Source organism: Apium graveolens, chromosome 8, assembly GCF_009905375.1.
Source record: "Apium graveolens cultivar Ventura chromosome 8, ASM990537v1, whole genome shotgun sequence".
Lineage (NCBI taxonomy): Eukaryota > Viridiplantae > Streptophyta > Magnoliopsida > Apiales > Apiaceae > Apium > Apium graveolens.
In genome coordinates, this window is record NC_133654.1 from 241,940,572 (window position 1) to 241,954,560 (window position 13,989).

A 13,989-nucleotide genomic window follows, 5' to 3' on the forward strand; every position below is an offset into this window, starting at 1 on the left:
TGTTCTCAGTCTCGTAAGAGAACACTGGATCAAGCTGATGAAGAAGTTGTAGTAGCTAAGGAAGTTTTTGAAGAAGTTCTTGTCGAGGAGAACGTCGAAGAAGAATCTATTATTGCAATGGGAGAACCATAAGCGAATACGAAGGCTTTGATGAATTACTCTCAGCCGAAGATTAATGATATTTAGTCTAGCATTATCCGACCAGCCATCACGGCTAAGACCTTTGAGATCAAGTCGAGCACCAGTTCCGTTCGGGGGTTCTCCGACAGAAGACCCCAACATGCACATCAGAGATTTCATCGAGATCTGCGATACTTTGAAGTTCAATGGAGTTTCGGAAGAAGCTATTAAGTTGAGGCTTTTACCATTCTCTCTGCGGGATAAAGCTAAGTGCTGGTTACATTCTCTACCACCAGGGTCTATCACCAAATGAGAGGATCTTGATCAAAAGTTCCTAACTAAATTCTATCCTATGGCGAAGACTGCTACAATCAGAAACACACTTACTCAATTTGCTCAGCAATCTGGAGAATCTTTATGTAAGGCTTGGGATCGCTACAAAAAGATGCTTAGAAAGTGTCCTCGCCATGGGATGCCTGACTGGATGATCATTAACTGGTTTTATAATGGATTGGGTGCTACTTCTAGATCTATGCTTGATGCAGCATTAGGTGGAGCCTTATGGGCTAAAATCTATGATGAAGCTTATGAATTGATTGAGCTGATGGCTTCCAATGAATACCAGAACCCAACTCAAAGACTACCTCAAGGCAAGGTAGCAGGAATTCTGGAGGTGGATGCAACTACTGCTATAGCTGCTCAACTTAAGGCTTTGACGATGAAGGTGGATTCTTTGGCTAATTATGGAGTGAATCAAATCACTAGTGTTTGTGAGCTTTGTGCCGGTGCGCATGAGACGGAGCAGTGTGCTATTTCTAGTGAATCAGCTCAGTTTGTGAGCAACTTTCAGAGGTTATAGCAACCAGCTCCAGCCACCTATCATCCCAACAATCGCAACCATCCTAACTTCAGCTGGAGCAATACTCAGAATGCGGTGCAACAGCCTTATCAGCAGTATACAGCAAAGCAATACAACCCTCCTGGTTTTTAGCAACAACAATATGCACCAAGACAATAACTTCAGCTATAACAATCTAATGAAAAATCTGAATTGGAGGAGTTACGGCTCATGTGCAAGAGCTAAGCGGTTTCTATCAAGACCTTGGAAAATCAAATTGGGCAGATTGCCAATGCCTTGCTGAATCGACAACCTGGTACACTCCCTAGTGACACTGAAGTGTCAGGAAAGAAGGAAGCAAAAGAGCATGTTAAGGCAATTACATTGAGGTCTGGGAAGGTTGCAAATCCCGAAGAATCTCAAGTTTCGGAAGAAGAAGCTGTGGATGAAGAAGAAGTGCAGAAAGAAGCAGAAGTGGAACCAAGGAAGATTACTGTGGAACACACTCCTCCTGAGGGTAATACAGGGGAGAAAAAGATCTATCCTCCACCTCCTTTTCCTAAGCGGTTGCAGAAGAAAAAGCTGGATAAGCAATTTGAGAGGTTTCTAGAGGTGTTCAAGAAACTTCATATCAACATACCTTTCGCTGATACTCTTGAACAGATGCCTAGTTATGCGAAGTTTATGAAAGGTATTCTCTCTCGGAAAGTGAAGCTTGATGACTTAGAGACAGTTTCTCTCACGGAGGAATGCAGTGTTGTGTTGTAACAGAAGTTTCCTCCGAAACTTAAAGATCCTAGAAGCTGCACTATTCCTTGTACCATTGGAAAAGTATCATTTGACAAATGCTTATGTGACTTGAGAGCTAGCATCAACCCGATGCCCTTGTCAATCTTCAAGAAGTTAAACTTACCTGATCCAAAGCCTACTTATGTGACCTTGCAGTTGGTCAATCTTTCTATTACATATCCACGAGGCATTGTGGAGGATGTATTGGTCAAGGTGGACAAACTCATATTTCCTGCTGATTTTATAATTCTTGATTTTGAGGAGGATAAGAAGATTCTCATAATCTTGGGAAGACCTTTCTTGGCCACTGGCCGAACCTTGATAGATGTGCAACAGGGTGAGCTCACTATGCGAGTGTTGGATCAGGATGTGACGTTTAATATTTTCAATGCCATGAAATTCTCTAATAATAATGAGGAGTGCTTAAAAGTGGAGTTGGTCGATTCTGTGGTTACTTCAGAACTTGATAAAATGCTAAGGTCTGATGCTTTAAAGAAGGCCTTGTTGGGGAATTCAGATAGTGAAGATGATGAAGGTGATGAACAGTTGCAGTATTTGAATGCTTCTCCTTGGAAGCGAAGGCTGGATATGCCTTTTGAATCTCTTGGATTGAGGGATTTGAACAAAGCGCCTCAAGCCATCTATTGAGGAAACTCCTACACTTGAGCTTAAATCGTTGCTTGAACACTTAAGGTATGCTTTTTTAGGTTATGCATCTACCTTTCCTGTTATTATTGCATCTGACCTTTCAGGTAGTGATGAGGAAAAGCTCTTAAGAATTCAGAGAGAGTTCAAGTCGGCAATTGGATGGACTATAGCAGATATCAAGGGAATCAGCCATTCTTATTGTATGCGTAAAATTCTGCTAGAGGAAGGTAGCAAGCCTAATTTTGAGCAACAATGAAGGCTTAATCCGATCATGAAAGAAGTTGTGAAGAAGGAAATTCTCAAGTGGCTAGATGCAGGGATCATCTACCCTATTTCTGAAAGTTCGTGGGTGAGTCCAGTTCAGTGTGTGCCGAAGAAAGGAGGTAGCACAATTGTTGTTAATGGGAAGAATGAGCTCATTCCTACTCGGACAGTCACGGGGTGGAGAGTTTGCATAGATTACAGGAAACTGAATAAAGCCACAAGGAAGGATCACTTCCCTCTTCCTTTTATTGAACAGATGTTGGACAGGTTAGCTGGGCATGAGTACTATTATCTTCTGGATGGCTATTCGGGCTATAATCAGATTTATATTGCTCCATAAGATCAGGAAAAGACTACTTTCACTTGTCCATTTGGGACTTTCGCCTTCAGAAGAGTTTCTTTTGGTTTGTGTGGTGCACCTGCCACATTTCAGAGATGTATGATGGCTATCTTCTCTGACATGATTGGTCAGAATATGGAGGTGTTCATGGATGATTTCTCTGTGTTTGGTGATTCTTTTGACGAATGCTTGCAAACTCTTGGCGCCATTCTTAAAAGGTATGTTGAGACCAATCTGGTTCTCAACTGGGAGAAATGTCATTTTATGGTGAAACAGTGCATTATTCTGGGGCACAAGGTCTCTAGTAAAGGTCTTTAAGTGGACAAAGCCAAGGTGGGGGTTATCGAAAACCTTCCTTCACCAATTTCTGTTAAGGGAGTCCGCAACTTTCTTGGTCATGCGGGATTCTATAGGCGGTTCATCAAGGACTTCTCAAAAATCTCTAAACTCTTGTGCAATCTTCTAGAGAAATATGTCCCTTTTAAGTTTGATGACGAGTGCCTTGCTGCTTCTGAGATCTTAAAGAAAAATTTAATCATGGCACCTGTCATAACTGCACCTGATTGGAATGAGCCTTTTAAAATGATGTGCGATGCAAGTGACTATGCAGTTGGAGCAGTTCTTGGGCAGAGAAAGAACAACATATTTCATGTGGTCTACTATGCTAGTAAGACCCTCAATGGTGCTCAGCTGAATTATACTACTACTGAAAAAGAACTCTTAGCCATTGTCTACGGTTTTAAGAAGTTTCGATCTTATTTGCTTGGGATGAAGGTGACAGTTTTCACTGATCATGCTGCGATTCGCTATCTCGTTTCAAAGAAGGACTCGAAGCCTAGACTAATTCGATGGGTTCTTTTACTTCAGGAATTTGAGTTGGAGATCAAGGACAGAAAGGGTACTGAGAATCAAGTTGTTGATCATCTCTCTCGTTTGGAAGATCCAAGTGTAACTTCACAGGATAAGACATTGATACATGAGTATTTTCCTGATGAGCAGTTGTTTGGTGTGCAAGAAGAAGAACCGTGGTTTACAGACATTATGAACTACCTTGTGAGTAATATCATGCCTCCAGACTTGTCTTCTGCTCAAAGGAAGAAGTTTTTTCATGAGGTAAAGTGGTACATGTGGGATGAGCCATTCTTGTTTAGGCAAGGAGCTGACCAGATCATCAGAAGATGTATTCCGTACAGCGAAACGGGGGGGGGGGGATCTTGCGAGATTGCCATTCGACTGCTTATGGAGGCCACTATGGTGGAGAGAAGACAATAACTCGTATCCTTCAAGCGGGATTTTTCTGGCCTACATTGTTTAAGGATGCACATCAGTTTGTTTTGAAGTGTGATCGTTGCCAGCGTGTGGTTAATATGTCTAAGAGGAATGAGATGCCTCTTAATGTACTTCTCGAGGTTGAAGTCTTCGATATTTGGGGAATTGACTTCATGGGGCCATTTGTCTCATCTTGTAATAATTAGTATATCTTGTTGGCGGTTGATTATGTCTCAAAATGGGTTGAAGTCAAGGCTTTGCCGACAAATGATGCGAAGGTAGTGCTTAATTTTCTTCATAAGCAGATATTCACAAGGTTTGGGACTCCAAGAGTCATAATCAGTGACGAGGAATCGCATTTCTGCAATCGCAAGTTCACTGCTATGATGCAGAGATATAATGTAAATTATCGCATTGCTACAGCCTATCATCCTCAGACGAATGGTCAAGCTGAGGTATCTTACAGAGAGATCAATCATATTATAGAGAAAATTATGTGTCCATCAAGAAAGGATTGGTCTTTGAAGCTGGATAAAGCTGTTTGGGCGTATAGAACAACATACAAGACTCTGCTTGGCATGTCACCGTTTCAGTTGGTTTATGGTAAGGGGTGTCATTTGCCTGTGGAGCTAGAGCACAAAGCATATTGGGCTTTGAAGAAGTTGAACCTTGATATGGATGCAGCTGGTAAGAAGAGGATGCTTCAATTGAATGAACTTGATGAGTTTCGGCTTCAAGCGTATGAGAACAACAAAATATATAAGGAGAAAGTCAAGAGGTGGCACGATAGGGATCTAGTGCTCAAATCATTTGTGCCGGGGCATCAAGTTCTTTTGTTCAACTCTCGTCTCCGTCTTTTTCCTGGAAAGTTGAAGTCGATGTGGTCAGGGCCGTTTATTATCAAAACTGTGTTTCCACACGGAGCGGTGGAGATTTTTGAAAATGATCCAGACCAAGCGTTCAAAGGAATGGACAGTGGTTAAAGCATTACTGTGGGGATACGGCAAACCGTGAGGTGGTTAGTGCCGTTTTATTTTCCACTTGATCTCGGGATTCTACGTCAAGCTAACGATGTAAAGCAAGCATTTCTTGGGAAGCAACACAAGTTTGTTGTACATTAGTAGATAGAGGAAGAAGAAAATAAGGAAAAAAACACAAAAAAATCAAAAAAAGAAAAAAATTCGGTTTCAACTACAGAAGCATGGCGCGCCCGCGCTGAGAAGCGGGGAGGCCGCGCTGAGTTTCCAGTAAGTGCGCGCGCCCGCGCTGATATGCGGGGCGGCCGCGCTGGTTTTCCAGTAACATGGCGTGCCCACGCTGTCAGGCGGGGCAGCCGCGCTGCATCCCTGTAGTAAAAAAAAGACAGCAAAAGAAACAGAAAATCGGGGAGTTTGAGTACAAAATCAATTCCTACTCGAATTTCCTTCCTCCACTTCCTATAATTTCTATCCTAAATCAATTCTATTATCCCATTACTCCCATTAATCCCACTTCTTTTCCATAACTGATTCTCTTCCAAAGTCGTATATATACACACACTTATACACAAACTTCTCCATCACTTCTCAAATTCTCAAACACAAATCTCTATTATACACACATCTCTTATTCTCTCTTATACACTTCCAATGGAACCCAAAAGACAACGAACCCAAGTTAGCAGTAGCACTACCGATTCTTCTAGTGTTGGTGGTGTAAGGCCTAGGTTTTCAACTCCGGAGGCTGAGGCGGAGTATACGAGGCTGCTTTCGAAGCCCATAGCCAAGGTTCGAGGTTTTCTGCCATCGGGGAGGGATGGTAAGTTGCTGGAGATGATTTTGAAGATGGGTTAGATTGTTTTTTGTGAGGCACCAATTGCGGTGCCTATGAGTGTGGTTCGCGAGTTTTACGCAAATGCAAAGGCAGAGAAGAACAGATTTTTTGTGGTGAGGGGGTTGACTGAAGAGTATAGTGCTGAGGCGATTCTGAGGGTGATTGAATAGCCCGAGAGGAGGCCAGATCAGGATAACTGGAATGAGAAGACGGGAGATGATTTTAACTTGGATTTGATCGGTGCTACACTGTGTGTGTGCCTGAGACTCTTTGGAAGTTCAAGAAGGGCAACAACGAGTATGCCACTTTCCCTGCCTCGTGCATGAACAAGTTTGCACGTGCATGGAATTCCTTTATTTGTGCCAATATCATGCCATCTTCTCACGTGCATGATGTTAATGTGGAGCGTACATGGTTATTGCGGGGTATTCTTCAGGGCGACTATGTGGATCTTGGGATGGTGATTCATCAGGATATTTTGAGATTTCTTCGTGGGAGTACTACATGTTCTATACCCTATGCGTCCATTGTGATGAAGTTATGTGTGGCGGTTGAAGTTCATTGGCCCGCACATGAGCAGCTGCAGCTTCTTAGTTCCCCGATTGATAGTTCGACGTTGTTGAGTATGCAGGAGTGGTACGGTGGGAAGCCTGATCCGAAGGGGCTTGGTTATTCTTATGACCACTTGTCGGGTGGACGTCCAGCACCTCAGGGATACGCTGGTGGTACGATTCAAGTGAGCAGAGCATCTTAGAGAGCTGAGTTGGGTGAGGAGGTCGGTCCTTCACGGTCGCAGCAGCAGCAGCAGGAGGAAGCACAGGGCAGTGCCGGTTTGAGTTCAACGCAGTATAGGCGCTTGATGAGGTAGATGGATGTGATGCATGACATCCATAGTCGGTTTGCACAGGACCTTACCCAGGCATTGGGGACTGCATTCAGAGCTACAGGAGTTGATATCCAGTGGCCAGTATTCGGTGAGGACTCTATGTACCCGCCTCGTGACACTCCTGACACACCACCCCATGAGGGTGATGACCCTGATTCCGAGTAGGTATGCCTGATTCCTTACAATTACCTTCACTGAGGATAATGAATATTTCAATTTTGGGGGTAGTAGTTAAGGAATATATGTTATGTGTGAGTCTCATATAGCTTGCATATTCATGATAGTTTAAGTTTATATAGTGTGTATTTGCCATGTAGTAGTTTTTTTATTTTATTTGTCAGGTAGTAGTTTTTTTATTTTGCATGATAGTTGTTGCATATAGTTCATGCATTTGCATTATAACATGATCCCTTAAGTTTGCTTTTCTGATTGATTTATGATATTAATGCTAGTGTAGTGATGTTGTGTTTAGTGATGTTAAGTCTTATGGAGTTGATTTGTATGCTAGAAGCAATAAAATTTCACTAAGTCTTATAGGTTGCTTGCATGCTAGATCATGATCATGGTTTGTTTGTTTGTCGAGGTTTAATCACTTGTTTATATTTAGAATTTAGGATATTCTCTTAATGGTAAAACAACATGGTTATTTAAAAATTAGAGAAAAAAATTGGATTTCATTGCTAGTTGTTGTGGCTAGGTGTCAAATGGCTAGTAGCCGGCTCATTTTATATGAGTAGTCTAGGGTTGAATGAGATGGAGCGAAACGCACTAGTTTAGAAATTGTGAAAAAAAGAGAAAAAAAATAAAAAATATGTTTATGCATAATTGATCACGAGTGGGCTCTTTAATACTCGAGGTATTAAGTTCTTAGGGGACTTTGTGCCTAGTGACCTAAGGCTTTTATAGTCTGGGATCCACTAACCTAACGCTCGCTACATGAGTATTATTGTATAAGTCTTTTGTGGACCTCACTCATTGCACGGTCAAATAAGCATATTTGTGTTGTTTATATGTTGTAAATAAAAGCATGAATCCATATAATAACTCCAATATAAGAATTGAAGTGTTGTAACATTTTGAGCTTAGCTTTTATTCTATTTATAACCTTGTGATTGCCTTGATGAGTAGTGAGTCATGATTATTGATCTAGTTGCGATAGTATATCTATAAGAATTTGCACACATGCACACTTCTGATTTGTGAGTTGATTTGTGAGATTAATTGAACTTGTGCGAATAACTGCATTCGTTGAGATGTTGCTTGTTGGTTGGTTAAGTTATGCGAATAACTGACCAATCATATCAGAGAAGATAGCCATCATGCATCTCTGAAATGTGGTCGGTGCTCCACATAGCCCAAAGAAACCCTTCTAAAGGCGAAAGTACCAAATGGACAAGTGAAAGTAGTCTTCTCCTGATCTTCTAGAGCAATACAAATTTGATTATAACCAGAATAACCATCCAGAATAAAATGGTAATCATGCCCAGCTAATCTATCAAGCATCTAATCAATAAATGGCAGAGTGAAGTGATCTTTTCTTGTGGCCTTGTCCAGCTTCGTGTAATCCATGCAAACTCTCCACCCCGTGACTGTTCGTGTATGAATAAGATCATTTTTCTCATTAGTGACCACAGTGGTACCTCCTTTCTTTGGCACACACTGAACTGGGCTCACCCATGAACTGTCAGAAATAGGATAAATGATCATTGCATCCAGCCACTTAAGTATTTCCTTCTTCACAACCTCTTTCATGATTGGATTTAGCCTTCTCTGTTGCTCAACAGTAGGCTTGCTTCCTTCCTCTACCAGAATTTTGTGCATGCAATACAAAGGGCTGATTCCCTTGATATATGTTATAGTCCAACCTATTACCGATTTGAATTCTCTAAGAATTCTCAAAAGCTTCTCCTTGTCGCAACCTGAAAGGTCAGATGCAATAATAACAGGAAAAGTAGATGCATCACCTAAAAACGCATACCTTAAATGTTCAGGTAAAGGCTTAAGCTCAATAGTAGGAGCTTCCTCAATAGATGGCTTGAGGCGCTTAAGAGCTTTCAACTCCTCCATTCCCAGAGATTCAAAAGACATAACAATCTTCCTCTTCCAGGGAGAAGCATTCAGAAATTGCAACTGCTCATCCCCATCATCATCTTCACTATCGGAATTCCCTAACAACTCCTTCTCTAAGGCATCAGACATTAGCAATTGATCAAGTTCTGAAGTAACCACAGAATCAACCAACTCCACTTTTAAGCACTCCTCATTTTCCATAGGGAACTTCATGGAATTGAACACATTAAAAGTTTCATCATGATCCATCACTCGGATGGTGAGCTCACCTTTCTACACATCTATCAAGGTTCGGCCAGTAGCCAAGAAAGGTCTTCCCAAGATTATGGGAATCTTCTTATCCTCCTCGAAATCAATAATTACAAAATTAGCAGGGAAGATGAGTTTATCCACCTTGACCAAGATATCCTCCACAATACCTCATGGATATGTAATAGAATGGTCGGCCAACTGCAAAGTCATATAAGTAGGCTTTGGATTAGGCAAGTTCAACTTCTTGAAGATTGACAAGGGCATCAGATTGATGCTAGCTCCCAAGTCACATAAGCATTTGTCAAATGACACCTTTCCAATGGTGCATGGAATATTGAAGCTTCCAGGATCTTTAAGCTTCGGAGGCAACTTTTGTTGAAACACAGAACTGCATTCCTCCGTGAGAGCAACGATCTCTAAGTCATCAAGCTTCAGCTTTCTAGAGAGAATACCTTTCATAAACTTTGCATAACTAGGCATTTGTTCAAGAGCTTCAGTGAAAAGTATGTTGATGTGTAGTTTTTTGAACACCTCCAGAAACTTCTTAAACTGCTTATCCAGCTTTTTCTTCTGCAGCCTCTTAGGAAAGGGAGGTAGAGGATAGATCAGTTTCTCCCCTGTATTACCCTCAGGAGGAGTGTGCTCAACAGTAGTCTTCCTTAGTTCCACTTCTTCTTCCTTCTGCACTTCTTCTTCTTCCGCCTCAACTTCATATTCTGGAGTCTTAGCTTTTTCAGGATTTACAACCTTATTAGACCTTAATGTAATTGCTTTCACATGCTCCTTAGCTTCCTTCTTGCCTGGCACTTTAGTATCTCTCGAAAGCATTCCAGGTTAACGATTCAGTAATGCATTTGCAATTTGCCCAATCTGATTCTCCAAGGTCTTGATAGACACAGCTCGGCTCTTGCACATGAGCCTCAACTCCTCCAATTCAGATTTTTTATTAACTTGCGGTAACTGCTGAAGTTGAAGTTGTTGCCTAGGGGTATATTGCGGTTGCTGAAAACTAGGAAGGTTATACTGCTTTGTTGTGTATGGCTGATAAGATTGTTACACCACATTCTGATTGTTACTCCGGCTGAAGTTAAGATGATTGCGGTTATTTGGATGATAAGTGGTTGGAGCTTGTTGCTGTGATCTCTGAAAGTTGCTCACAAATTGAGTTGATTCGCTAGAAATATCACACTGCTCAGTTTCATGTGCCCCGCACAAAGCTCACAAACACTAGTGATTTGATTAAGTTCATAATTCGCCAAAAGTCCACTTTCATCGTCAAAGCTTGAAGTTGAGTAGCTATAGCAGTAGCTATATCCACTTCCAGAATTCCTGCTACCTTGTCTTACAACATTCTTTGCGTAGGATTATGGTATTCATTAGTTTCCATTAGCTCAATCAACTCATAAGCTTCATTGTAACTTTTGGCCCATAAGGCTCCACCAGATGCTGCATCAAGCATAGGTCTAGACTGAGCGCCCAAACCATTGTAGAAATAGTTTATAATCATCCAATCAGGCATGCCATGGTGTGGGCACTTCCTTAGCATCTCCTTGTATCGATCCCAAGCCTCACACAGAGATTCTCCAATTTTTTGTGCAAACTGAGTAAGAGCATTCCTAATTGTAGCAGTCTTCGCCATAGGAAATAATTTAGTGAGAATATTTTGAGCTAGATCCTCCCATTTGGTGATAGACCCTGGTGGTAGAGAATGTAACCAACACTTTGCTTTATCCCTCAGAGAGAATGGGAAGAGTCGCAGCTTGATAGCATCTTCAGTCACCCCATTGAACTTGAAAGTGTCGCAGATCTCGATGAAATCCATGATGTGCATGTTGGGGTCTTCTGTAGGAGAACCCCCAAACTGAACTGAGTTCTGTATCATCTGAATTATGCTCGACTTGATCTCAAAAGTGTTAGCTGAGATGGCTGGTCAGATGATGCTCGACTAAATATCATTGATCTTAGGTTGAGAATAGTCCATCAGAGCCTTAGGATTTTCTGCTTGATCTCCCATCACTACTAAAGCTGGTTCCTCGACTTTCTCTTCTTCTTCTACTTTCTCTTCGTCCTCAAAAACTTCCATTCAAATCACTAAACCTTCTTCCTCGGCTTGATTCAGAGTTCTCTTACGAGACCGCGAACGTGTATGCATACACGCTCGCTAGAGTACCTGAAACACGATAAGGAAAAGATTAAGTAAGTAACAATGACCGAGTTAATAAACTTTAACGATCACTGATGACAAACACATAAACTAAAAGTTAACACCGTGTCCCCGGCAGCGGCGTCAAAAACTTGTTAGTCGCTAAGCACGCGCTAATAATTCACACAATTATACGCGATCGCAAGTAATATAGAATTATTTCTAGTTCATTCCCATAGAGACTGGTTTAGGTTAACTTTATAATTTATGCACTTATGCAACAATGATATAACTATTATTCAATGTTAAGACGAATAACAATTTGGGTTTTTGATTATACTACAACTAACTATTGAGAATTATACTAGAGAACATTAACTAAAGAGAGTTGAGTAATATATGGCACGGAAATGGGATTATAACTTCATTAAGTACTTCATTCAATAGCCTTTTCATTCTTAACCTTAGCATGTAATGGTGATGACACTAATCAGATAACACAAAATTGATAAATGCCAACTTTCGTTGTACGAATACCATACTATCAGACATCCACACAAGAGATAGAAGCTGAATAAACACCAATTATATTGAGACCCTGTATGTCTCTAGAATTTGACAACATAACGGTTTAACGCACAAGTTATCTATCATGATTACACAGGGCAAGTAAGATGGTTAAAATTACCTACGAACCATGCATAATAATAACACATGAACCTATGCTAGCATGGCAAGTTCTAAATCCTTAAATTCACTTTCGCTTCATTAAGAATTAACAAGTTATCTTATAAGTTCGCGACACTCATAAGACGAATAAGCACAACCAATACTAGGATATCATACAATCACCACACACTAAGGCATCGAAACAAATTAACTAAAGAAATCCATAAATAAATTCGCTAGATACCCACGATAACGATTAGCCCATAATCAGACTCATCATCAACGTGGGTTCCGATGAAAGCATGGTATAATAAACGTAGTCTTTATAAACAAATAATAAACCAAGCACGTAATTCAGAGTATTAGGTTCAACAAACAAGAAACGAGCATCCTAGATTACAACATAGAACAAAGATTCACAAGAATAAACTAGATCTTCTTTGCCTTCGTTGAATTGTGCTATAGGTCTTCTTGTCGTCTTCTCCTTAAGCTCCGTTATAAAAAGCGTCTTTTTATTGTCATTAAATAGCACCCCAATTAATCCAAAAGCCCAAAAAAATAGATTTCTAATTGAAACAGGAAACTGGATTCCCGACCTAGCGCGACCGTGCGCTTCACCAGCGCGGGCGCGCTGACATTCTGTTCCTCTGGCGCGGTCGCGCGCTAGCACAGCGCGGGCGTGCTGGTCTTCTGGAAAAACTGGAATTACATTCATTTCTTACTGCAATGAGTTGGTCTTCACGAGCTTTATTCCTTGGACACCATCCTAACACCATATTAGTATCAAATCAATGCTAATTTATCTGAATCCTGGATTAATGCCTGAAATGCAAAAACACTAGAAAACACATTAAAACACCAACAACTTGAGTACAAATACACCAATTCAAAGCTTAATGGAGCATTATAAAGTGTCATAAATGTCACTCAACAACAGCTTCAAAATTGATTCCCTTAGGATAACATAATCCTAAGTTAGGAGTTGTTAGGTCCCAATGTGTTTGTAGAAGGGGGGTTGAATACAAACAGTACCGAATAATCGAATTAAATGCGGAATAAAAATATGAAACAAAATTCAAGTTAAATAAGAATATTATTAAACTTGAAAGGTGTTACAACAACTGTATCGATTACAAGGAATTAATCTCAAATTAATTATCACAAATCTAGAATAAATTCGACATTAACTTTTTCTATTTTGCAATAAAAAGATTCAAATGCTAAACGCAATTTGAGATTAAGTTCTAGGGATTTTGATCCGCTAGATAGTTACACAAGAACAAGATAAAGATTTCTAGTGGTTTGGATTTAACTTTACAAACTAGAAATTATGATCTTGAAGTTTGCAGATGAAGGATAAAATATTTCTTCTGCGGCTGCTCTGTTTTTGTTCTTGTATTGGTTTCTGTATGTTGGATGAAAAAAGTCTTCTGCTGCTTTTTTGTTTTTATCAATCATTCAACAGACTCAGTTCAACTAGCAAGACTTTCAGCAAGACTATCTGTTGTGCTTATCAAGACAATCCTTTTGAACTAGCAAGACAATCCATTGAGCTAGCAAGACAATCCATTGAGCTAGCAAGACTTTCGGTGAGGTTATTGATTGAACTAGCAAGACAATCAGAATGAACTGGCATGACTTTCGGTATGACTATTGATTGTCATACCGATTGTCATACTAATACAAAAGATTATCTTGCTGAATTAAAACAGATTTTAATCCAATAATAATTCTGATAAGACAATTAAATGAATTGGCATGACTTTCAGTATGACTATTGATTGTCATACCGATTGTCATACTAATACAAAAGGTTGTCTTGTTGAATTAAAACAGATTTTAATCCAATAATAATTCTGAAAATTCTTAATATTAATTCTGAATTAATT

At 40.3% G+C, this 13,989-nt stretch overlaps 2 non-coding genes across 2 annotated transcripts; one reads left to right on the forward strand and one right to left on the reverse strand.

The window, feature by feature from the left end:
* Window positions 1-487: 487 nt before the first annotated feature.
* On the reverse strand, window positions 488-594 carry LOC141681452 (small nucleolar RNA R71). Its single transcript, XR_012558884.1, has one exon. It is a non-coding gene; the product is annotated as a small nucleolar RNA R71 (small nucleolar RNA).
* A 10,211-nt stretch (window positions 595-10,805) lies between these two features.
* LOC141682296 (small nucleolar RNA R71) lies at window positions 10,806-10,912 on the forward strand. Its single transcript, XR_012559697.1, has one exon. It is a non-coding gene; the product is annotated as a small nucleolar RNA R71 (small nucleolar RNA).
* The last annotated feature ends 3,077 nt before the right edge of the window (window positions 10,913-13,989 follow it).